This window comes from Sesamum indicum, linkage group LG1, assembly GCF_026168435.1.
Source record: "Sesamum indicum cultivar Baizhima isolate 11 linkage group LG1, ASM2616843v1, whole genome shotgun sequence".
NCBI lineage: Eukaryota > Viridiplantae > Streptophyta > Magnoliopsida > Lamiales > Pedaliaceae > Sesamum > Sesamum indicum.
In genome coordinates, this window is record NC_142657.1 from 11,541,778 (window position 1) to 11,565,153 (window position 23,376).

Genomic DNA, 23,376 nt, shown 5'->3' on the forward strand with positions numbered 1-23,376 from the left:
AATGAGTCTTGTGTTGTAAAATAAAGTATGTGATATTATATAACAACGTACCACAACTTGCAAGATAGGTGCTTCTCCAGGTTGCTACTAGCTTTTCACATGTCTTTCAGTAGATTACCAAACAAAATTTCGTGTTATGTTGTAGTACCATTTCCAATAACCTCGTTCTGTTTCTCTTCTATTGAAAATAGGTGGCCTCTATACAATCGTGGCATATCGTCTTTGTCATCTAGTGATGTATTGTATGTGTTGTAGGTGCCAATCTGTGCCCGTATGATTTTTTCTCGAGATCTGATGGAGGCTCATATCCTGAGTATCCGTCGCTTTTAGAATATTTTGCATCATCCCGAATTGGCGAAGAACCCGTTCGGAATATGGATCTCAACTATTACGTAGAATACCAATTGAACATGATGATCTCCACAACTAGGGGTCAAATAAGCAGCGTAAATCATAATGACATCCAAGTCTATGTCATACAACTGTGAGATGAACTATAAGAAATAAAAAGATGTAAATTAATGCGCATTTAATTCACGGTATAAATGTACGAATAATATTAAATATAAGTTACCTGATCCGCTCGCATCTCATCCAATATGTCTCTTATCACCCGGACAGTGGCTCGTATTGTTTGGATGAACGTGTGCTCACAATTTCAAATAGCACCATATGGTGCTGCTGGGAGCCAGCGATTGTTGTCCGTTTGGACTTGGCCCATAAATAGTCGTTCCGCACCAAGCCCATAAATAATTGTATAGTTCTTTGTATTTTCTACAATTGTACAAAAAAATATACACTATTACATTTGTATACTTAATTGTAATTTTTTAAATTAATACAATTTTAACATTATGATTTTTTGGACTTTAATATGTTGTTAAAAATTAATTTTATATAATTAATTTATAAAAAATAATTAAATAAATTAAAAATAAAAAATAACCAAGTCGTGGTTAGAAACCACGACTTGGTGAAATCACGACATCATGATTTTTTTAAAAAAATATAATATTTTAATTCGTGTCGTGTTTTCAAAATGCGACTCGTAATATTAATATTAGGTTAATTATATTAATATAATTTATTTATTTTTTATTAATAAAAAATAATTAACCCTCTTGAGGTGGGTTACCATCCTGTGTGTTTAGATACCCTGCACTTCCTGCCTCAAACGCTTCACCTTGTTGTACTTCTAAGTCAAACTGCTTGTAACCTATGAAGATCATACAATTGTCCTGAGCGTACAACAGGGAACAGTTTTAAAGCAAGTACTAGATCTCACCACTTTTATGAGCGAGTTTATCTTTTTGTTTATGGTTAGTGTGCAAATGAGCATCTCGTGCCTACACGGATAAATCCAACGGGTAGTGTCCGAATGTGGTGGTCACGTGCTTTGTGTCGCATGAAACAACAATGTGCTTGGGGAGAAAGAATCCACCTCGACTGCTGCTCAAACACGCTGATGTAGCAGCAGGGGCTTAGACCAACGGTCTTGATCGATTGACTCCCCCGAATGTGTTTCTCGAATTGTTTAATTTAAATGTTAATAAAGCAAGGGAATTAGGGTTTAGATTAGGACCCACAGAGATATGAGTTAGATTGCATCAGGCGTTTGACAAAGACTTTAGACTAAAGACACATTGACCAATTTAACACTGATTTTGACTTCTTCAATTTTTGTTTGTTAACATTGTAATAAATGATTGTCGGATTTCCCTTGCCTTTTGTTTGGTACAATAATTTGCATTTTTTAGTAGTACAATCTAAAGAGTAAATTTAAAATTACATGTTTTTTTATACAATGTACTTATAATTGGTATTTTATGGTGTGAGTTTTATAATTTTGTTTGAAATGGTGTTTCGCTAGACAAACATGCCTTTAAGCTTATAAGTTGTTCGATTACCTTCTCTTTGACATGCAGGATATATAGAGTAGGAGGGTTTTATATTACTTTATTAATAACTAAATTTTATGGACTAGGTAGCTAATAAGTTTGTATCGAACCTATTCAACTTGTGAATCGGCATTTATTCCGGACAATTGGATGAGAGAGAACTGCTAACATAGTTCAAAGTTCACTATAAAAGAATACGGATCTGTAACGACCACAAGACCATTACGATACCTATAATTTTTGGTACAATATTGTAAAGGATAAGTTATGTTGATGTCATGTTAGAGATAATATTAATTTCATGAAGTTGTAACAGTCAAAGCCATTTAAACGGTTGTGACAATACATACATATTACAAACGCCATTACAGCATATAGGTCGTTACAATTTATAATGGTTTTTGTGATTTTTTTTAAATTAGGGACACCCTACATTTCTTATAATGTCAGTAGTTACAAATAATGCATGAAAGGCTGGTACAAAGTTTTGAAATAAGAATACCATTACAAAACCCGATAATTATTTTCAGTCCTTACTATTTTCATATGGTCTTTGGTAAGTTAGGTAACTTTGGAACGACTATTAAAAAGAATGTGAAGCCGTTACAATAGCCATAAAAAAAAATTGGGCGAAATGCTATGTTGGTTGGTTGTTAGAAAAACCGTGGGAATATGGACGATTGAATTTACACACGTGTATTAAAAGTCATTCCAAATGCAGATATTATAACGGTTATATTTTCTAAAGGCTATATTTCAACGGCAATATTTTTTCGTCCCATAAGCTATTACAATGGCAGGTAGAAAATAACTTATATATATGTGTGTTGCAAGTTGTTTTCATTTCATTTTATTTATTGTAGAATTGCTTATTAACCACCCACACTCTCAATATCTCTCAGATTTTCGTGTATATACACTTGATCAGGTAGATTACTTAATTTTTTGGACCGTCAACTGTTGATCTCTTAAGTTGGCTGACCAGGTAACAACGACTAATTTAAGCATTTTCTGTTAATTAAATTATTTGTAGTTTACTTGTTTTACTTTTATGATTTTTTGATCTTATAATATGTTATTATGTATTCTTATTATTGTAATGTAATATTTATAAATTTATAGATTGAATTATATAATTATATATATATATATATACGTGTGATTATTCAGTGATATATACCATCATGTTACGATAACTGAGAATATCAATGTATGATAAGAACCTTCCAAGAAGGCAGGTCTTACACGAAAGTTTGAAAATGGGGTTAAAACTTTCATAGGATGGGTCAAGTTTCGGCATGGACATATGGATGGAGACAAAATTAGGTGTCCTTACTGGAAGTGCAAAGACACAAAGTTCATAACACCTGAAGATGTCAGTTATCACTTATGCTAGGGTTTATGCTAGAATATTATAATTGGATTTCGCATGGCAAGAAGAGGGTGCAGGAGTACTTTGATGTTGTGACTGCTCGTCTAGTGTCGAAGGAGCAAACCCCAACTGCTCATGAGGAGGGTAATTATTCACATTGGGTTGATGAACAACATATGAATTGGGCGCAGATGATGGTTTTTTATGCAGCCGAGCGGAGTTATTTTTCTTCTTCTCACGATGGTGTGCTTGATGATGGTACGAGGTCTTGCCCTACTGATGTCGGTCCTAGTTCATATTATTATGGCGGTGGCTCTTATGATTATGTGTCATGGCTGGCAGACCGTTTTTACAATGTATTGCATGCTGTCGACCAGGCATTGTGGGACAGTTGCACCTAATCTCAATTGGCATATTGTTGAGTTGGTGAATATCAAGGTGGACGACATATTTCTGAGTGATCATATGATTGAATATTCCAATAGGCTAATAAAATATTGCCCCCCCCCCCAATCACACCCTGTTGGGAGATTACTACAGTACGAAGAAGTTGATAAAGGATTTAGATTTACCCGTTGAGAAGATTGATGTGTGTAAGAATGACTGCATGCTGCACTGGAAGGATGAGGTCGATTTGGAATACTGCAAGTTTTATGGAGACGCTAGGTACAAGCCGACGTGGGAGTGAGACCCCAACCGCAAGAAGTCCCCTTATGCATTCTTAGGTACCTGCTACTTAATCCCTGTCTACAGAGGTTGTATGCTCCGAGAGCAACTGCGGAGCACATGACGTGGCATGCCACACATCAGACGGAGGAGGGTTCAATATGTCATCCTTCTGAAAAGCAGTGTAATGTTTGGTTGGGTCTTCGCACAAATGGTTTTGCGTCGTACGAGTAGTACGATCGTACTTATTCATGTTGGTCTATTATCATTACATCGTACAATCTACCCCCATGTATGTGCATGAGTTCTGAGTACATGTTTCTTACGACGGTGATCCCTAGTCCTTCTAATTCGAAGCGTCTGATCGATCTGTACTTGAAACCTTTTATCAAAAAGTTATTGTAGTTGTGGCATGTGGGTGTTCAAACATACGTCAATGCCACGGACAAGACATTCATTATGCAGGCAACGTTGATGTGGACTATGAATGACCTACCCACCTATGGGATGGTGTTTGGGTGGAGTACCGCCAATATTATGGGTGTCCAGTTTGTATGGATGATACACGAGCATTCTATCTGTAGCATGGTAGAAAGACGTGCTACTTTGACCGTCATAAACAGTTTCTCCCTAAGGACCATTCCTACTGAAGGAACAAGAAAGCCTTCACAAAGAATTGTGTGGAGTATAAGGTTGCACGTCTAAGGCTGACAGGAGAGCATATCCGCAATTGGTTGCAGACATCGGTCCTGCAGTTGAAATGTCGATGACACTCCTTTCCGGCTATGATAGCAACCACAAGTGCATAAAGAAAAACATCTTTTGCAACTTTCCATACTGGGCAACGCATCTGATTCGACGCAACCTTGATGTCATGCATATTAAGAAAAATATATTTATCAATATATTCAACACTGTGATGGATATAAAGAGAAAGACGAAAGATAATTTGAATGTATGGAATGACTCGAAGATCATCTATAATCAACTAGAGCTTGAGTTGGATGAACGTAGATCGAACGCTGTACCTAAAACGGTCTATACCCTGACCAATGAGCAGAAGAGGAGAATATGTGAATGGATTTGTGGTCTTAAGTTTCTCGATGCGCTATGTGTCTAACATTGCCCGCTGCATCAACATGACGGAGTTGAGGATGCATGGCATGAAGAGCCACGAATGCCATATACTCATGCATAAATTGATCTCGGTTGCCTTTCATGAGATGCTTCCCGAGCATGTATAAAGTGCATTAACGGATGTGAGTCTATTATTCCAAAGCATATGCTCGACCACACTTGATCACCAAGCTGCATGAGTTGGAACACAGTGTTTCCGTCATCATGTACAGCCTTGAGAAGATATTTTTCCCAATTTTTTTCCGACTCAATAGCACCTCATTATTCACCTGCCATATGAGGGTCGTGTAGGGGGGCAGTGCAATACAGGTGGATGTACCTCATTGTAAAGTTCTTACATGACTTGAAGAAAAATGTGAAGAACAAAACACATGTCGAGGCATCTATTATCGAGGCATACATTGTCGAAAAAATCGATTTATTCTCATCACACTACTTTGAGTCAGACCTTCTATCCAACCGAAGCATGCCTTGTAGAAGCGATGATCTCGTGAGCAACAAAGACGGAATCCAACAGTAGCCGTGCTAGTGGTGCCTCAAAGCAAAGATGGCTCAGTGGATCAGAACGCCACATAATCGAGACATATATATTGTGCAATTGTAAAGTAGTTACGCCATATTATGAGTAAGTGGATATTTCCCAACTTTGCAATTTTAATATACATGTTAAGTGTATATATATATATATAATTTAAATAAATTTCCACACAGATCATTCTTGTAAATTGTACCAACACCACCATTCGACCCGATTATTGATCGACTTGTATCGACTGATTTCAAGTATTGATTCAAATAATGGGTAAATTTATGTATTTTTTAAATAATTGAAACTATATGTTGTGCTACATACAAAATTGCATAATATATGAACGTACTGGTTTATCCCGAGTTGAACTACACGGACAACGAGCTCCTAAAGTGTCATTATTGGGGTCCTAGTGCAGAGGTGACGACGTTCCTTTCCTACTTTGTGAATGGTTACAATTTCCACACGAAACACCACAATGTCGTCAAGCCAACTATGAATTATGGGGTGTGTGTGAAAAGTTCACCATATACAAACGAGGATAATGACTTCTATGTGATAATCGAAAAGATAATTCAATTGACATACCCACTTATTCTGAACCTACACATTATTCTGTTCAAATGTTGTTAGGTCGACCCAGTAGGAGGCATGAAGATACACCCTCGTTATCATCTCGATGATGTAAACTTCAAAAAGGTGTACCAAAATGGTGAATCATTCATACTAGCACAATAAGCAGTACAAGTGTACTACATTGAGTACCCAAGTATGAAGCGAGACAAAACGAATTAGATGGTTGTTTGCAAAACCAAGGCTCGAAGAGTTGTTGATGAGTCTCGATAGACTGATATCGCATATCAACAGGAGGAAGTCATACCAGTCCCTGAAGTTGCTACAGGCAATCAGATGTACAATCTCCATGATCCTGTTGGTATACAAATCGTTGTTAATCTTTCAGTTGCACACCAACAGAGTGCAGGTACATCAAGGATGCAACATGGTCAAATTGATAATGAAAAAGACAAGGATGATGAAAATAGCTTCAAGGACTACAAGACTGATGAATATGAGGCTTCATAATCTAGTGTTCTATAATTGAATATTTCAAATTTGTAATATTTTATAAATAATTTTTTTTAATGACTCATTCACCCTCTCCCGTGATTTTTTCATAATCTACTATTTTGTAATGAAAATTATCAAATTTGCAATAATTTATTAAAAAATAATATTTGGAATGGCTAAATATTAAACAAACAGTTAGAATAGTCATTCCTAATAATGGCGGAAAACTTTTGGCGTCAACAGGAAAAATAGAGGGAAATAATTTTTTTTTTCTTGATAGGCCGTTATAAAGGCCGATCCAGCTAATATTAATGGCGGCAAAATAAAAAATATTGGGGGGAACGTTTCATTTGATTAGCCATTATAAAAGCTGATCCAAAAATCAGTACAATAACAAAATATTTAAATTGTTTAAAAAGTTGTTACAACCCTTGATTTATTTCAAAAATTCATGTTTGCAATTATGATATCTTAAAATCCGAGCATCCGATTCATACCAAATTTAATTATGTAGAAAAATGTGTCCATTAAATCATATAATACGGTATGATTTAAAATCACATGGCCTGATTCAATAATACACCATCTTGAATGATTATATTTATATTTTGGGTACGATATCTTGACATCCGTACACTCAATAAGGCTAGAACTTTGGCATATGTATTCTTTTATAAGTATGATCATATCTGACGGCTGATCTGAATTTTGATAGCCTGAATAATCCATGAAATTCAACAATGTAAGATGACAGTTACATTAATATAATACTAACATTTATGAATATACAAATTTATTGCATAATGCAAGAATGTATCAATGTCAACTATAATTTTTTATATATATTTCAGTTATATTATTCTATGTAATAGATACTTTTCTACAACATTAAATTGTTCAGTACGAATTTTTTTTGTATATTTTAATAAAAAATAATTAATTATTTGGAATACCATTTTTAATGGCTTTTAGAATGCGGAGGAGCAAAATGACATTATTTTATCATTTTTGAATCCACTTTATATGGCCCTTTATGTGCTTTCCAATACGATGGCGTTTATGGTAATACAAATATCATATGTTGTAACTCTGTTTGTAACGGCGTTATACACAACTCTGTTATTATAATTTCCTTAGGCACAACCACTCAATTATTGTAATACCATTTGTACTGATATTTGTAACAACCATGACCGTTCCCCCATTTCTCCCTCTCTCCTTCTCTTTCTCTCGCGTGTCACCCCCCCCCCCCCAACATCCCCACCTACCCCACTGCCGCCACCACTCTCTCTCTTTCTGTCTCTTTTTTTTCTCTCTCTTTCTCGCTCTCTTTTTCTCCCTCCCTTGCCCCCACCCTCATGACCAGCCCCACCACCGCCCCACCAACCACCACCAGCCAGATAAGTACTTTATCCTATTATTTTTTTTTAAAATTTTATGTAATTTTTATTTCTATGGAATTTTTCAAATGTATCAAATTTAAAAATTTTATGTAATTTTTATAATTCTTTTCTAATTTTATAATCTTTTTACACATTTTTGAAAATTTAAAATTTAAAAAAAAACTTTGGTAATTTTAATTTTTTTGTTATTTTTCTGAAATTCTTAAAATATTTCTGTGATTTTTAAATTTTTTTTCATATTTTCTGTAATTTTAAAATCTTTTCATAATTGTTTATAATTTTAATAAATTTATGTAATTTTAGAAAATTCTAATATTCTTTTGTAATTTTGAAAATATTTAAAATTTTTCTATAATTTTAAAATTTTTTAATCATTTTCTGTTATTTTTTTATATTTTTCTGTTATTCTTTTAAATTCTCTATAAATTTTTTGGTAATTTAAAAAAAATTCTGTAATAAAAATTATGTTATGTAATTTCTGCAATTCTAAATTTCTATAAGTTATGCAAGTATTAGAAAAAATGGACCTTAATGTAATTTTAAGAAAAAATTGTGCCTTAATGCAATTTTTAGAAAAAAATAAGACCTTAATTTAATTTTAGACAAAATTTGAACCTTAATGGAATTTTTAGGAACGTTATGCATTTTAGGGAAAAAAAAATTGGATCTTAATGTAATTTTAGAAAAAAATTAGACCTTAATTAAAATTTTTAGAAAAAAGTTGGACCTTAATGTAATTGTTATTAAAATTTAAAATTTTTGCACTCTAAAATTTATATTTTTAGCAATATTTTTTGGACTTTAAAATTTAATGCAAGTTGTAGGTAATTTTGATAATCGGTGACTATTTTAATATTTTTTATACATGGTAGATCCATGACTATCGGTGCTCCGCCTCCTTTGGAACAAGGTCGTGGTCGTGCACGCGGCGCGAGCCCTCACAGTATTCCCGCGGATGCACCCCTAGCACCGGAGCCTGCGTCCCAACGGACACTGATTCCTACAGATTCCCTACAGTTGGATCAGATGCGGCGGGGTCCAGCAGTATACCTTGGCCAGCCGTGGGATGCACCACCCCCACTAGTGCCACCACTGTCACCAGCATCCCATAGACATTATATCAGTCTAAGGAATGCGAGGTACGTACGTAAATTTATTAATTTTATTATAAAATTTTCATTAATTTTTTTATTATTTAATTATTTTTCAGGTCCAACCGAGATTTTCACATTGTCCACGCTACAACCAATGAACATTATCCGCATCCTGGAGGAACATATCACAGATTCCACAGGAGCACCAATTATTCTGGTTTAACAATTAAAAGTGAGAATAATATTTAATTTTAAGTAATACTTAAATTTTTTATCTAATATTTATATATTTTTTAATATGTAAAATTTGCAGCTATCTAACTAGTGGGACTGCGACAACGAGTCGATATTCAAGATCGTCAAGTCGCAGGCGGGTAAGTTCCTACGGAAGCGATTTGCCGACGCCCGAAATTAATTGGCCCGACCGCTGTGGCTAGCCGAGGAGATCTGGCGCCAGTTTCTGGAAAAATAAGGAAACCCAAAATTCCAAGCACAGTCGACGAAGAATAAGGTCAATTGGGTAGCCAACCCAGAAGTAGTTGCTACCGTCTACCGCGAGGGGTCATCCTCCATTGTGGCCGACAAGCATAAGATGGTAAATATCTTAACCTATAGTGTTAATTTAATTTAATTTTTTTAAATTTCTAATTATTTCTTTAAATGATTTTTGAACAGAAGACACAACTCGGACGTCCCGTCAAACAGATGGAAGTGTTCAAAAAGTGCTATAAAAAGAAGGAGGACGACTAATGGAGCGCCCGAGGGGAGCGGAGGTCGCGATAAGTATAAACAATGATTTAATTTTGGAATTTATTTTTCTTTTAAAATCTAATCATTTAATCTGTTTTCAGGAGCTATTCCTGAAGATGATGGAGGAACGCTAGAACTAACAAAACAGTAATAAAGAACTCCATTGTCCTCTTAAGGCTTAGTGGCCTCGAATGAACAACATGTGTGGTTGTAAGCAATGGGGGGCCGAAATAAGGACCGAGTATTCGGTCTCGGCTCCAAGGCCCACCATATTATTGTTGGACCATCACAACCCAGCGGGTCCAGTGCTCCATCGCCTCTCCACCACAATCGCCCCACCCCGACCTTGATGATCGGGTAGCAAGGCTCGAGGAGTGGGTATGATGGATGGATCCCACTTGGTCCGATCCTCTAGTATCTAGCCTCCAAATGATCCTCCGGTACCCGACGATGATGACAACGAACCTACCGTCGAAGGGGGTGTGGATTTAAATTTAGATTATGATTTATTTATTTGTATAAATACAGTTTTAAACAATACTTTTATTTTTGTAATTAAATTATTTTTATTTTCTTGGTATATTATATATATTTTTATATAATATTGCATATTTAAGAAATTAAAACTACCTAGATATAATAAAAAATTTAATAATTTATTTTTACAAAATAAATATTAAAATAGATTATATACAATTAAATATTATAAAAAAAATTGTCATTGCTTTTATAACGACTTTGGGAATAAGAGTTGTTGTCGTAGAATCACAAAGTCGTTACACCACATAAAAGACGATTATTAGTTTTGAAAAAATGCCGTCCACAATACCGTTATTAACGCAACATAAAATAACAGTAACAAATGCAGAAGCAAAACTAAAACCAACATACATACACAAAGTTACAAAAGCCGTTACAAAAACTGTTGCAAAGAGAAATCAAAGCTTGTTACAACAACTATTACAACAAAACACATTCTAACAATCAATTCAACATTCAAGCACAAACCATACTTAACAGCGTTACAAAAGCCATTCCAATAATAAATAAATTGAATTTAATTTTATCGTTTCAAAAACAGATCCAAATACATTTTCTACAATTAGACTATCATTGTAGCGACCTCTATAGGCCGTTCATAAGGCCAATAGGGATCCACTTAAAGGGCATTAGATCTTAGCCAAATCATTTGAAATTCAAGGTCACAAGGCGGCAAAGTATATAGAAATCTTTTGCTAGATCATGACATATTTTTAAATGCGTAGGAACAATATTTTGTCGTTTACTTTATTTAAACTGATATGATCGTATGACACAGAAAATCACAAAGGGTAGGAAAAAATTTGAGATTTACAATTTATAAAGGGTGACATTTTATGTTCTACATGAATTGGTTTTAGTAATTTAATCTTGTAATTTCAAAATATTGGTAATTTTCATCATTTTCTTATTAAATTAGCCAAAAAAGCGCACGTGGCTTGCACATGACTCAATTAAATTACAATTCTAGTCCTGTAATTTAGGGAGTGTTGGTATTTTTAGTCTTGTACTTAGAGATTGACATTTCTGGTCCTGTACAAATTAATTTACAGGATTAAAAATTACAATTTAATTAGGTAATGTGCAAGTCACATACAATTTTTTGATCAAATTAGTCGAAAAAGGATTAAATTTACCAAAATTATAAAATTACAGGACTGAATTATCAAATCAAATCATACATGATAAAAAAATACCATCTTTTAAATTAGAGGATTAAAATTTCACTTTTCCTTGATAGGAATAGCCCTAGAATTGCACAAATGGTAATAATATCTTTTTTGTCATTTTCGACATTTTATGAGCTCAATCATCTCATTTTGTACAAACACCACAATAACTTATTTTTAAAATAAGAATTTGGCATTTTATAAGTTCTGAAAACATATTCTAAAATATATAAATTTATAAAAAAATTTAAATAAATTTAGCCAAATGACTCTCTTCGTTGCCTATGAGTAGACTTTGCTAACAAATTTAAAATATTTTAGTATACAAAAAATTGCATAATTCTTTAGGTTTATGGCGTAAATTGGTTGAAAATATATTATTCATTCTGTTAAATATTATAGTCTTATTTGATAATGTTAAAAAAAATTAAAGATTAAAGAGTAATTAAATCTGGAGAAACTAAAAGCACTTCATATATCCCCGACTGATAAAAGTATTTTGGTCACATTGCGACTGTGTCATTTTTATCCGGATTACACCAGATCAATGAGGGTAATCATTGTTGGGGTCCACTTGTAGAGGATAAACTCCAGCGAAATCTTTTTTGTCCGAATTACTTTAGATTATTAAAACGATACCCCTATATATAGTTACTATCATAACAAGTGAATCGCGTAAAATACCTTTAGTCGTACTTGTTTTTTCCATAAATAATTATTTTCTAATCATTTACTTTAATGACTATTTTTTTTACTTAACACAAGTTAAACTTATTTTGTTAGTTTTGATTAATTATTCATTTTATTTATTTATTTAATTAGATAAATGTAATAAAATTTTAAATTATACATACTTATCATCGAATGTGTTTGGGTTGCTAGTCCGTATTAAGAAGTTGCTTGTAAGTGGGATGGCTGCTTGGAGTGAGAATTGTTGCTTCCTCTTCTTGGGCCCATCAGGCAAAGTGATCAAGCCCAGCCAATTTAAGTGTTGCAAAAAATAATTGTGATGTGAGATAAAGAAAATATATATATATATATATATATATATATATATATAAAGAGGAAAATGAGAAAGAAGGAAAATTTCGAGGAAAATAAACTTAGGGTAGTGGGTTTTAAAGGGGAAAGGAGTTGTAATTGTGATATTACTAAAAAAATGTTGAAATTATTGTTTTAATTATTTTTTAAGAAAAGAAATTAATTAAACAGTGAATTTAAGTATTTAAAAGTTGCTACGATAAAAAAATTTCTTTTATAATAGTATAGATGTCTATATCATTAGAAAAAAATTACTATTGACTGTAATATTAATGGTTATGGCTATAAATCATGATAAATAACTATTATTAACAGTAATTAAATAAAATTGATGCAAAAAATTAATTCACCACGAAAATATTATATGCCACAATAACCATGGCGAATATTTTAGCCATTCTCGAAAAAATCACAACCAACAACCATTGCGCGGCTATAATAAATAATTATTTGCTACGACTAATTATTATTAACTAACAATTTAAATATTATATTTTTTGTAGTGTACTACAAGTTTTTTATTGAAATTGACACGTGCCTTTCATGTGCAACATAAAAAGAGTGCAATTTTAGTATTATAATTTCAAAAGAATATCTAGAAAAAGAATAAAATATTAAGCAATAATATCTGGGAAAAGAATAAAATATTAATTGATAAGAGAATCATGAGAATAACTTAAAAATAAATCTTAAAAACAATTGTAGGTACCAGTAAATTATTGAATATTGTATAGATCTAAATAATATATTTATTAATAGTGTATATAATTTTGAATTTTCTAAAAGATTCTTGATTTGTTATATAAGTACTATGAGCTGTGATGAGTATGGCCCAAGAAGATTTGGCCTAAGAACAAGTAAAAAGGTCAAGGACCCCTAATAAGTGAATACAACAACCAAGAAGGATTAAGCCAATTCAACACATCTTAATTTTGTTGCCCAATCACTAGATAATAGGACCACCATCTGTGTCCACACCCCTCTTTAAAGCACACATGGTATATACCTGGACCCTCCGTGTGTACCCTTCATCCAGCATGGAGTACATGTGTTGAGGGAAGTTTTCTCAAGAGCTCGGACTGTTGAGTCAGCCAGACTCCTTGCGGACCAGGAACCCTCCTCAACCAAGGACTATAATCTCATCCGAACAACGATTCTAATTGCAAGTTAGGAAGCATGTTTTGTTCCTTAATGAAGGAGGACACTTCTCTATAAATGCTACTTTATCCCCAGGTGGGGGGATACCTTCAACAACTGAAGTCTGGCTATCAGTATGCTGCATTTTTCTGCACTATAGAATACGACTCTTTCTCCTATTTTCCATCATTACGCTTCATTTTCTCATTACGTCTCATCATTTAAATTTACCAGTTCTTAAATCCAATACTAACTTGGGCGTCAGAGTGCTAACGTTTTGTTTTGCAGGTCATTTTCTTTCAAATTCTTTGTCGGATTTAAGTCCATTGCTTGAAGCTTGAGTTCGTTGGATCCGTGCTAAAATCGCACGCATCAAGTAGCGCCGTCTATGGAAAATCTTTGAGTTAAAGACGTGAGTAATCATGGAAACCCCTAGCAACACTGCAAATAAGCAAAAGGCCGCAGAAACCTCTGGCAACAACCAGCTTCCACAGGTTATCCCAGGATCCTCCCTAGCTCCAATTGACGGAGAATCAACTCCAATTCTTCTCGCGCCCAGACCACCCTTTAGAATGGTGGACCCCACGGTTGATCTCCCAAGGCGAAGTACCTCCTCGAAGACCACCTCAGGAGAAATCTCCCCAGCTCTGTTGGGTGCTATCCAACAAGTGGTTGCCGCTACAATTCGGGAATAGATGACACTGCTTATGCATGCTCGCTAGGCTCCTATAAGGGAAGCTATTATCGTTGAAGAAGGAATACAAGGAGGCTTGGTAGAGGGAGATACCGCCGTGCTCAGAACCCAATTGATTGGAGAACAGGGACCCCTTCTAGAAGTCGCACAGGAGGTCCCGCAACACTGGCTGGCACTCTGGAGTGCTTCCAAAAAGGTTTCCTAGATGTTCAACATTATATTGCGGGAGCCCTAGAAGATGACCTAAGGTATCATCTTCACTCAAGTAGTGATGGCAGATGAACTTCTGACAAATTGTTGTACTCTCGCCATCACTGAATATGATGGGATGACTGATCCTCAAGAACATCTCTCACGTTTTGATAATGCAACTCTCTTACATAGATACACAGATGGGATCAAATGCTGCGTCTTTGTTACCACCTCTTCCAGGGCCGCACAACTGTAGTTCAACTAATTGCCCGTGGGAGCGATAGAAAGTTTTCAAGAACTTCGATTCCTCTTTTTGCACCAGTTCGCCAGTAGTCATAAGCTCCAAAAGGCAGAACTCAGTCTTTTCACCGTACGTCAAAAAGACGTTGAAGAAGTACTTACAGAGTTTTAATGCTGCCGCGTTAGACTGGCCTCTACCACGCAAGAAGTGAAGGCTATGGCCTTCTCCCAAGGACTCTTGGATGGAACTTCTTCAAGTCTCTAGCCAAAAAGCCTGCTTTTGAGTTCGACGCTCTGTTAACTTGTGAAATGGAGGACACTCAAGTTGCTAAAAAGAAAAATCGTGGAGAAAACAAGGAATGAAGTGCGAGGAGGTCTCCTCCAAGAAGCCTCAAACTAATTTTTGGATAAGAAACCACCTTTCCAGAGGATTAATGCAGTATACACTCCTTTAACAATACCCATAACTCAGGCCCTTATGGCAGTTGAAGGAAATGGTCTACTAACTCGTCTTAAGTCATGGAGAGAAAGCCCTCAACGTCCCAAGTCGGATAGATTCTGTTTTTTCCATATTGACTACGTCATAGCACTGAAGAATGCCAACATCTGAAAAATGAGATTGAAATATTTATCCAGAACGGATAACTGCAAGAATACATTTGTTGGGAAAAAGCTCGAGGGACGAGGCCATATAGAAAGCAAGAGACTGATAAAGGGAAAGAAATGAAAGTTTTCAGCCCTGAAGCTCCCTCATGATAAGAGCATAAAAGTCCATTTGGAGGCAAGGCTGACACTAGTGACCCTCCTCGTAAAGGGTTCATTGAATGATTACAGGAGGCCCAGGTGGAGGTGACTCTCATCATGCCAGGAAAGCTGAAGTCAGAGAGGCACATAGTATAACCATAAAAGAGATATGGGATGTTGGGGTGATGAGGATGCCCCTTTCATTCAGTTTGGGAGAGCAGAAAGATCGAGTCCTAAAAGCTTCACAATGATGCTCTAGTCATTACAATATTAGCCAACTATTATGTGGGACGCATCTTCATAGATTCAGGAGCTCTGTGGACTTATTGTTTGGAGAAGCATGTGATCAGATGCAAGTAGGAGACACCCCCTAGAGAAAGTTCAGACCTCTTTGTACGGATTCGTGGGGGAGGTAGTCCACCTTCGTGGCATGGTCTCACTTCCATTGACGCTGGGTACTGGAACTTCTTGTAAAACTTGCTTATTGAAATTTTTAGTAGTGGATACCCCCTCAGAATATAAAGTCATCTTGGGAAGGCCCACCCTCAATGATTTTCAAGCCATATATCTAGTTATCACATGAAAATCAAGTTCCCTACGCCTGGAGGCGTAGGAGAAGTACAGGGGGACCCCCTCCAATCTAGCAAGTGTTACATGGAGGTTGTGCGTAAAGGGGAACAAAGAAATAAGGATGAAGTATCTAAGGAGGTGCCCGTAGCAAACAAGAGAAAGGATTGTAGAAGCCAGAAGATACAGAGAACGAGGGGTCTTCCCCGAAGGTTCAATCGAACAAAGAATTAATGAATGTTGAACTTATACCTAAAGATCCAAAGAAATTGATAGGATCACATTTTGTGCTTATTTCGTATGATATTTTGACCTATTTTGTGACCAGAATGCTCCTAATTAAATATTATTTCGTAACATTAGGACAAATGAAATGGAAAATGAAGAAAAGCACCAAAATGAAAATTCGGACAAGACTCAAACTCTATTTTTGGCAAGATTTGGAGTTGTTTGGACTACCTTTTGATGAATGAGGAGGTTAACTAGGATTATAATTTTATTTTCATAAGTCTTTTAGTTCAGTTAAGAATCTACTTTTAATCCTAGTAGAATTAGGTATCTAGTTATTATATATATGTGATGTAATTCACTTTAAGAGGAAGCTTTTTAACTCTTGAGATCTCTACGTTTTTATGATATTTTCTTACTTTGCTTTTCATGCATTCTTCCATGAGCATATCTAGCTAGTTCTCCCATTTCGGTTGAAGACTTGGTGAATGCTTAAATCCAACGAGTTGTGAGATCTAATTTAAGCTTTCTACTTTTATTCATATTGATATTTGTGTTGTTCTATATGCCTTTATTACAAATAATCTAATTTATTGTCAAGAATATTTGCCTAGCCAATTGAACTTGCAAGTTCGTAATTGTTTATTTAGTTCGATAACTAGTGGTAACATAACATAATTGATTATGTAACATAATTGATTATGTAGAAGTTTTCAATTATGTTATGGGGAATGCACAATCTAACTTAAATAAATTCTCTTAGGAATTAATTGGTTAGAATTGGGCCTTTTTAGTTCTTAATGCTGTCGGTAAATTAAATCTTGAGAACGTTCCCAAGGTTGTTTACTGATTAGGGATTTAGTCAACAGACGTTCCTTGACTATCCACAAGGTAATGTGAGGTCGTTAGGTCGTACCAATGGTCATAACCAATTTATCTATCATGAATAATTATTATCTTTGCATCTATGATCGACCGTGGAATTAAGCATGATCCTATCTTTAACTGGAATACCCTTCTCTTATATTTATCTCTTCTAATTTTATTAGTTTTTTAGTTTAATTTTAGTTTTTATTTTTTTATTCTTCTTCACAATCATAAACCCCCTAATTATTCTTATTTTTGAAGGAATTAATTTAAAACCAATTCCTGTGTATTCGACCCTACTCACACTTCTACAAAAGTGTTCATAGGAATTATTTTTTGTGAATTCGACACGCATCAGAAATTTACACGCATTGGTTCTCAAATGGAGGAGGCGAAACATGAAGAAATAATTCAATGCTTATGTCACAACATAGATATTTTTGTATGGACCGCCCAAGATCTAGAAGAGATCGACCCTAATGTCATAATATACCATCTCAATATAGATCTCAACATCAAATCGGTAAAACAAAAGAAAAGGCACTTCGAACCTAAAAAAAGATAAGATAATCCAAGCTGAAGTCGACAAATTACTAGCGGCAGGTCACATAGAAGAAATACAATTCCTTGAGTGGTTATCTATCATTGTGGTAATACCCAAGGCAGTAGGAAAATGGAGAATGTGCATTAACTTCAGGGACCTCAACAACGCGTGCCCTAAGGATTTTTATTTTCTACCTCGAATTGATCAACTGGTGGACTCCACATCTAGATGTGGATTATTAAGCATGATGGACGCGTCTCAAGGATATCATCAAATAACGTTGGCTCCGAAAGATCACGAAGGAGTCAGTTTCATCATGTCTGCTGGAACATTCTGTTATGTGGCTATGCCATTTGGCCTGAAGAACGCCGGGGCCACATACCAACATTTGGTAGATAAAATATTTTGTCTATAGATTGAAAGAAATGTCGAGGTGTACGTAGATGATATGCTAGTAAAAAGTAGGGAGACCAATGACCATATTGCGGACTTAGAAGAGACATTCTCCATTTCGAGAAACTACCGACTAAAGCTCAATCCCAAAAAATGTGCCTTTGGAGTCAAAGGGGGATGCTTCTAGGATTTATGGTCACCCAAAGAGGAATCGAGGTTAACCCCCTCAAGACCAAGGACATTATGGACATGAAGGTACCTTCCAACATTAATGAAGTACGAAGGTTAACCGGGAGGGTAGCAACACTCAGCTGCTTTATCTCCAAGTCAGCAGAAAAAAACGTACCCTTTTTCAAAGTCCTTCGAAAGGCAAAAAATTAGACTAGGACAATGCGTGTCAACAAGCTTTTGAAGAGCTCAAATGATACTTAGCAGTACTTCCTCTATTGGTAAAACCATCACTATGGGTCATCCTCTACGTATAGATATTTAGCAGTACTTCCTCTATCAACTACCTCCGAAGCTATCAACTATGTCCTCGTTAGTGAAGATGATGGGAAACAAATGTCAATATATTATGTCAAGAAAGTACTCAATAGAGCAGAAGGGCGATATATCCCTATAAAAAAAAAGGCCCTTGCTCATCATTGCCAGAAGGCTGCATCCATACTTTCTCTCACATCCCATTGGGGTAAAAACTAATTTACCACTGAAGCAAACATTAGGTAAGCTAGATACATTTTGACGCTTGTTAAAATGGGCAGTAGAATTAAGCAAGTATGACATCTCCTATCTACCTCGAACTACCATCAAGGCCCAGACTTTAGCCGATTTCAACTTCGAGACAGCAGGAACTCTGAAGAAAACACCCCTCAAGCCGAAAGATGGCTACTACATGTAATAGGTCTTCCACTCAAGCAGTGGCGTAGGTATAGTTATCACTTCACCCTCAGGAGAGGATTTAGAATTCGTCATCAAATTCGGGTTTAGGGGTTCCAACAATGAGGCCGAATACGAGGCACTCATAGCAGGTCTCAAGATGGCGTATGGAGTAGGAACTAGACATTTAATAGCTTATTCAGACTCGCAGCTAATAGTCAAAGAAGTGGAGGGCTTGTATGAAACTAAGGAAGAAAACATGATACAATATCTGCAGCAAATAACGGAATTAAAGACAGTATTTGAAAGCTTTCAGATCATGCAAATCCCCAGAGAAGAAAATGCCAAAGCAGACTGCCTCTCCAAGTTGGTTAGTGCTTTAGAAGATGCCGGACAAGGCATATTACTATACAATACCTCTCCGAACCAAGATTTCAAATTCATATTCAATCCATATCCACTTCAGGAGATTAGATGACACCCGTTATCCAATGACTTGAAGAGGGACGCCTCCCAAATAATAGGTAGCAGGCAACAAGACTTAAGGCTCGAGCTTCCTGTTTTTTGCTCCAAGAAGGAGTCCTCTACAAAAAATCCTTCACACACCCTCCACTCCATTGTATATCACAGCTAGAGAGACTACATATCCTTAAAGAGATACATAGTGGCTGTTGTGGAGCCCATGCAGGGACATGGATCCTCGCGAATAAAGCATTGCGGGGAGGATTCTTCTGACCTTCTATGAAACAAGACACACGTTAGTTGGTGAGCAAATGTGAGAAATGCCAGAAGCACTCCCCCCCTCATACATCAACCTGAGGAACCTCTCATAACCATGTTGTCTCCTTGTCCTTTCGCACAATGGGGAATAGACTCTGTAAGACCTTTAACCCTAGCCCCTAGTCAAAGAAAATTCTTGCTAGTTGACTACTTCACCAAGTGGGTATAACTCGAACCACTAGCTCGTATCACGGAGACGGAAGTGATGAAATTCATATGCAAGAACCTCATATGCCTTTTTGGACTTCCTCGAGAAATAATCTCAAATAATGGCCGACAGTTTCAAGGGCATAGAATACAAGATTGGTGCAAAGGTTTACATATCAAGCAAAGATTTACATCGGTGGCACACCCTTAGTCTAATGGATAAGTGGGGGTAACTAACCGAATTCTAGTACAAGAAATCAAGAGGAGACTTGAACGAGTTAATGGAAACTGGACGAAGGAGCTAACCAGCGTCTTATGCGTGTACTGCACGACCCCTCGAGGGTTTACAGGGGAAAGCATCTTCACGTTAGTTTATGAGACTGAAGCTATTATCCCGATAGAGTTGGGAGTACCCTCCCATAATACAGAATTGCTAAAGGAAAATCTGGATCTCATCAAAAAATTAAGAGAGAAGGTTTTTATTTGCACACAGAGATACAAAAATACCATGATAAATTCCCACAATAGAAGAGTGAAAATGCAAAGTTTTCAAGTTGGAGATTTAGTGTTGTGAAGGGTGGATGCCTTAAAACCAGTTGGGAAGTTAGAATCCACTTGGGAAGGACTTTATAAAATCACAACAGTAATAGGGGGAGGAGCGTATGAAATACAAGATCTTGAAGGACGCCCCCTTTCGCTGCCCTAGAATGTACATAACCTCAAAAAATACTATGTGTGAAGGAACCTCCCGCATGAATGATAAGTTCTCCTAATGGACATCCCCCGAAAGTCCTTTTGAAGGACTCCTTCTAAATAAGTCCTCATTGAAGGACTCTCCCTAAATAAGTCCTCTTGAAGGACCCCCTCTAAACGAGTCCTCTTAAAAGACTTCCCCCAAAGTCCTCCTACAGGATATCCTCTAAGTCCCCATGAAAAGATTAAATTCTTTCAAAAGGACGTCTTCATTAACAGGCCTTAGGGGTCAATCACTAAAACTACAAACAAACACTTCTTGGAGTCCCAAAGCAATCAAGGATATCCCTCCAACAAGAGGTATGACTTTTTATTTTACATACACAATAAGGCGAGACGCTGAACAATACATAGGAGTAAACCTCGACAATGAACAAACAGGCATCCGATAGCAAAAACACCCCTCACATGCCTCTTATTCTTCTTATGCATTTCTCATACACTTATCCTATGATTGAAATTTTAACCCTAGTTTCAAGAAAATACAACGAAAATCGTAGAAGACTACATTTCCCTCAATGGGCTTCCTTAGTTCCAGATCATTCTCAAGCAAAGGTATATCTTAGCAGAATGTAAAGCAGATATCCTCACATAGAGAAAACCTAAAGGTCCATTCCATTCAAGCGCGTTAGAAAGAGCTTTTAGGCCGAGCCTAGAAAAAAGTATCCACCAAATTGTTTCATCCCCCTATCATGGAGGGGGGGAGGGACAAAGTAAGGGATTTTTTTCTTAAAAAAGGAGGGTACAATTACATCTTTTCTTTTTCTGCCCCACAGGCGGGTCTTTTTTCTTCCCTTCTTCGACTGGAGAGGCAGCAGTAGTGGAGGCTTCAGGAAGTCATGTATCAGCATCTTTGGGGTCGTCCCCTTCCTTTGGTTTCTAGGCTTCATCTCTCGAGTGGTCCCTCGCTATAGAATTAATTGTTGCTTTAGGGAGGACCCCTCACTTCGGCTTCAACCTCCCCCAATATGTTATCTAAATCTTCCTCTAAAAGAAATACTTTCTTATGATAAACCAAAACTGAGAACAAGCGTGAAGTAATGCGAAAGAGAACAAGAAAGGCAAACTTTATTTGAGGGAGAAGTCTCTACCCACGGAGGTGGAAGTGTCAGTAAATGGATCTGGAGCATTCTCCATAGCCGCTGCTAGATCAAGAAATGAAATCTCTGCCCCAACTGGAGGGTACCCGTGTGCTTTAAACTGCTACCTACACAAAGCCATATTCGAAGTAGGACCCAACTATCCCAGCCACCTCTCTTTGATATTCTTTTCAGACTTCTTAAATTGCTCAAGGCGACTAGCCCAATAGCCCTCTAGATAACGTTGGCTATCATCAGTATTAGGAAACTCGAGGGAGGCTTTCTCTACAGCTTTCTTAAGAGCTCCTCCTAGCTTTGGGCCTCTTTTTGTAGCTGCCTTAGATCCTTCTCCAGTTGCTGATAACGGGCGACTGTCTCCTTCTTGTCCTCGCGAAGCTTGGTGTTCTTTGCCCTCAAGAGTCCCACCTTCTCCTCTTGTTTCTGGCTTTTGAGGATCATTTTGAGAGGTGGGAGGACGGGAGAAGGGTTCCTCACAAACAGAGACGGCCTAAAAAGAGAGCGTCATAAAAAAATTTTTGAAAAAGGAAAACTAAAGAAAGATATACCTTTAGCATCTAGGAGGAGGCTATTTCTTCCAGTTCCTCTTTTGATAAAGAAGACAACAAGTGCTTGTCTCCCGTAAATAACATTCCTCTCATGAGCTCGGACACCAGTGGCATATTGTCTCCCCTCTCTTGGTCTAAAGACTTATGGGTATGTAGGAAATCAGAGTAGGAGTGAGAGAACTTGAGGGACACGCCCTCTTCATCCTTAAGAGGAAGTGGAGGAGGAGACCCTAAAGGCAGATTTGCGGAACTAATAGGAGAAGCCCCAAACGAACGCAGCTTTGCCCTCTTGGAGGAATCTCCTAGGGTGACACCAGGTGTAGGAGTGCGTTGCGGACTGGCTGGAAGAAGGGATCCCCCTAGGAGATCGAGAAAAAGGAGTCCCTTCAGCTCGGGCACCTGAAGCGTGATCTCGCATCAACTTGCTAAACTTGATGTTATCTAATTCAAAAGGAAATAACCCAGATTATAATTTGAGACAAATAAAGCAAAATAAAGAGCAGGAGGAAAAATAAAAATACCAGAGAGCCCCCAAAGGCTCCACCCATGGACTTTGACCAAAATAGCCCAGGAGTATTTCGTTGATGAGGGACCGACAGTCATAGGGGCTTTCATTTAGGATATCCAACAAAGAAGTCAAAGCAATAGTTCTCTCCCCAACCTGAAGCGGAGGGAGAGCCTCTTGAATCCAGCGATCAGGGAATGACCAAGGGCGAGAGAGCAAATCAAAGAAAAAACTTCTCTTCCAATTTTTTGGGGGATTTGGAGCAGGCAAGAAAGAAACACAGGGCGAGGAATAAACACAAAAAATCCATTTTCGCCCTCTTCAAACAATAGCACTAATACTAGTAGTAACCCAAAACTGATGAAAGAGAAAAATTATAGAAAAGCTAGCCATA

General features: G+C 36.6%; 1 long non-coding RNA gene across 1 annotated transcript; it reads left to right on the forward strand.

Moving 5' to 3' along the window:
• The first annotated feature begins 8,845 nt into the window (after window positions 1-8,845).
• Window positions 8,846-10,397, forward strand: LOC148789459 (uncharacterized). The gene is made up of 5 exons (XR_016067704.1): window positions 8,846-9,212; window positions 9,284-9,399; window positions 9,481-9,762; window positions 9,843-9,940; window positions 10,019-10,397. It is a non-coding gene; the product is annotated as an uncharacterized LOC148789459 (long non-coding RNA).
• The last annotated feature ends 12,979 nt before the right edge of the window (window positions 10,398-23,376 follow it).